Here is a 4,018-nt window from a genome sequence, read left to right as displayed (position 1 = left end):
TGGATACTATACTTTTGTCATGTAAGACATGTTATACATTTGGATACATTTGGATGTAAGACATGCTATACTTTTTTATCAATGAAAGACATGCTATACTTTTGGATGTAGGATTTGTGTTTGTTATCATAATTTTGGATGTAGGATACCATACTTACAATATAACGTGCCATCATTACAATATAATGTGCTATACTTATACTATAACGTGCTATACTTACAGGTGAACATGCTATACTTATGATATAACATGCTATACTTATGACATAACGTGCTATACTTACAGGTTAACGTACTATACTTATAGTATAATGTGCTATACTTATAGTATAACGTTCTATACTTACAGGTTAACGTGCTATACTTACAGTATAATGTGCTATACTTACAATATAATGTGCTATACTTACAGGTTAATGTGCTATACTTACAACATAATGTGCTATACTTACATGTTAACATGCTATACTTTAAGGTTAACGTGCTATACTTATGATATAACGTGCTATACTTATGATATCGTGCTATACTTACAACATAACGTGCTATACTTACAGGTTAACATGCTATACTTACAGTATAACATGCTATACTTACAGGTTACGTGCTATACTTACTACATAGCGTGCTATACTTACAGGTTAACGTGCTATACTTATGATATAACGTGCTATACTTATGATATAATGTGCTATACTTATGATATAACATGCTATACTTACAACATAACGTGCTATACTTACAGGTTAACATGCTATACTTATGATATAACGTGATATACTTATGATGTAATACTTACAGTATAATGTGCTATACTTACAAGTTAACGTGCTATACTTACAACATAACGTGCTATACTTAAAGTATAACGTGTAATACTTATAGGTTAACGTGCTATACTTACAGTATAACGTGCTCTACTTACAGGTTAACATGCTATACTTACAGTATAACGTGCTATACTTACAGTATAACGTGCTATACTTACAGGTTAATATGCTATACTTACAATATAATGTGCTATACTTATAGGTTAACGTGCTATACTTACATATTAACGTGCTATACTTATGATATAACATGCTATACGTACAACATAACGTGTTATACTTATAGGTTAACGTGCTATTCTTATGATATAACATGCTATACTTATGATGTAATGTGCTATACTTACAGTATAACGTGCTATATTTATAGGTTAACGTGCTATACTTATAACATAACGTACTATACTTACAGGTTAACGCGCTATACTTATGATATAATGTGCTATACTTACAATATTTTCTTAATTATAAAGCTTGTGAATGAGAGCCTGCAATGGTAGTGTTGATCTCTTCAGGGGATCAACATGTGTTTGCTTGGTGTTTACGTTTGAAAGGAGAACTCTATATATGTTGTTGTAATTGTGATGCAACTAGAGAGAGAGTGAAGTGTTGAAAGCTTCCATTAATTATGTGTGAATGTTCTTTTCTTCCTTTTGTTTTGTTATGGTTATGTGTACCATGCTGATCTCTATAAAAGAATATTGTGTTCTGTTTGAGGAAAAACTTTATGTAGCTGGTGCGTTGAACCAAAGAACTTTACGTTTAATAAACCATCAATTTCAATGACGTAGAAGCATACAAAACTTTACATAACCAGTAATTTAACCATAGTGGCTGATTGCGCAAAATAACTTTACAAAAATGACTTTACATAACCAATCCCAACAACATAACCATAGGTTTCATACAAATCACTTTACAAATCACTTTCCATACATATATATGTTCTTTTCAAATAACTTTACATAACCACAGTGGCTGATTGCACAAAATAACTTTACGAATGACTTTACATAACCAATCCCAACAACAGTCTCATAGGTTTCAGACAAATCACTTTACAAATCACTTTCCAAACATATATATGTACAAAAAAAAATGCTTGATATGACAATTGGCATCTAGCATCCGGGGAATTGGTCTTGAGGATGATGTTGATTTCCTGAAAGCAAAATATAAGCGGATCAAAAGAACAATAGGTTGAGTTTAAAAGCGGTTCAATGAACATTACACGTATAGAAAATATACCTTCAGATAGAAATAGAGCAACGATACGAGCTCTATGTCTTGCACAATCCTTTTGGTCAATTGAAATTGTTTGATTGGAAACGAGGCTAAACATGTATGCCATCAAGAACACCCCACATTCCAAGCTACTGCAAGTTCAAATGTTTGCAATATCAATATAACAGTCTTGGCCCGCAATATGTGGTCTCTATGCATTAGCACATATGAATAAACAACATATGAATAAGTCGAATACACTAACCCCCGTTGTTGAGGTACGTCAACACTTTCTACCTCCTGACAAGTAGTAATGTCTAAATTCCAAGCATCGGGAATGGTAGAAATAAGCTTCACTCTAAATTCACTAGCATCAGACATATATCCACGTAGAGAAGAATAATGATAAAATCGTCTATCCTTTACAGAGAATACCAACATATGCCAATGAAATAAAGTTAGGAGTGGGAAAATAATCTTATCAAGTTCTTAGAATCGAGTAGTCATTATTGGCTTAAACATTCGATCCACACTTGACGGGTTATTCTCATTGATGCATCTCTAAAAAAACAAAGAAAGTTCAGATTAACATATGAATATAGCTTATGAACCTTACAACATAGTCTCAGATTGGATTTCTACTTACGGTTACCCATGGACTACATATGTGTATGTCCTTTGCATAGTTGGGACGCGTCTCCATCAACCTATTTAGAAGCATAACATATGAGGTTATAACCTGAAATGTAGATAATAAAATTGTAAATATTAGTGTTATATACTAACACGCATTGTGTGAAGCATGAAAAGAACAGATACTTACATGTGATTCACTTTCCATACAGAGCTAGCTTTACAAAAAATTCAAGTCCTAAACTTAGAACTCTATATACGTTAGTGGGGAAAATGTTTAATTTTTGGCCAGCTACCTCATGCACATAAATTAAAGAAGAAGAGTAGCGTAAGTTGCATATTATGAATGTAGAAATAGTAAGGGTGCATGTGATTGTGGGGCTAAAGGCTGTTGGGGGGTAATGAACTCTTTTTAGGGTTATCTACATTAGGTTCCCCAACCTGAAACAAATATAATATGCTCACCAAACTCTACTTTCATGTTAAGAACTTTGAGAAGGACGCTACACCTTTCCTCATATTTGTTGCTATTTTTGTATCATCACTTTATCTATAAGGATTCAGGTACAACCAGGAAAATTTTGAAATGTAATGCTTCAATTTGAATGAAGAGTTGTTGGATGTGAAATTTCAAAAATGAATTTAAAGACCTGAACCATAGTTTATCCTTAAACACATAAGGCAAATAAAATACTAAGAATGCATATAGACAAATAAGCTCTCATAGCTGTACTTCTATCTCAGACTGTTTTAAATATGATATGAACTAGAACATGAGACAAGTAATGAATAAGCTAAAACAATCCACAATATATGAGATATCATTTCCATCAACATAGTATAGGGCTTTCCAAAGGTTATGGAAGAATGCCAGGTGCAAATGCTCAACTTCACCTTATGTGGGATTCAATTTGAACACACTATAGAACATTTAATGCTCTAATTAAAGAATAAGACATAAATCATCCAATTTGAGGCAGTGGCATATAATATGCTCTCAGTATCATTATATTGAAAGAAATTGAAAGAAACTGAATTCAGTGAAGTGAATCATACTAACGCGCATTGTGTGAAGCATGAAAAGAACAGATACTTGTAGGCGTCAAAAATTGCCTATAGGTCCCCGCACACGGCTCGAGACAGAGAGAAGACGATGAACGTCACTATCCGAGTCACAGAAGCTCATTTGACGACAACAAACATATGAAGTGAGTCAACGGACCATACGAAACAACAAAACTTCGGAATAACGGGAACAAGAGCTGATCGGGAGCCCCATGTTGTTTACGAAAGGAGGAGCACCCCTCATTTCCCATTTACTCCACATATGA

General features: G+C 33.5%; 1 long non-coding RNA gene across 1 annotated transcript; it reads right to left on the bottom strand.

The window, feature by feature from the left end:
• Positions 1,816-2,962, bottom strand: LOC109841432. The gene is made up of 5 exons (XR_002247274.1): positions 2,878-2,962; positions 2,701-2,793; positions 2,320-2,615; positions 2,079-2,206; positions 1,816-1,992 (listed from the first exon to the last, which is right to left on the bottom strand). It is a non-coding gene; the product is annotated as an uncharacterized LOC109841432 (long non-coding RNA).

Source organism: Asparagus officinalis, chromosome 5 (assembly GCF_001876935.1).
Source record: "Asparagus officinalis chromosome 5, Aspof.V1, whole genome shotgun sequence".
Taxonomy (NCBI): Eukaryota; Viridiplantae; Streptophyta; class Magnoliopsida; order Asparagales; family Asparagaceae; genus Asparagus; species Asparagus officinalis.
This window is presented reverse-complemented; position numbering and strand designations above follow the sequence as displayed.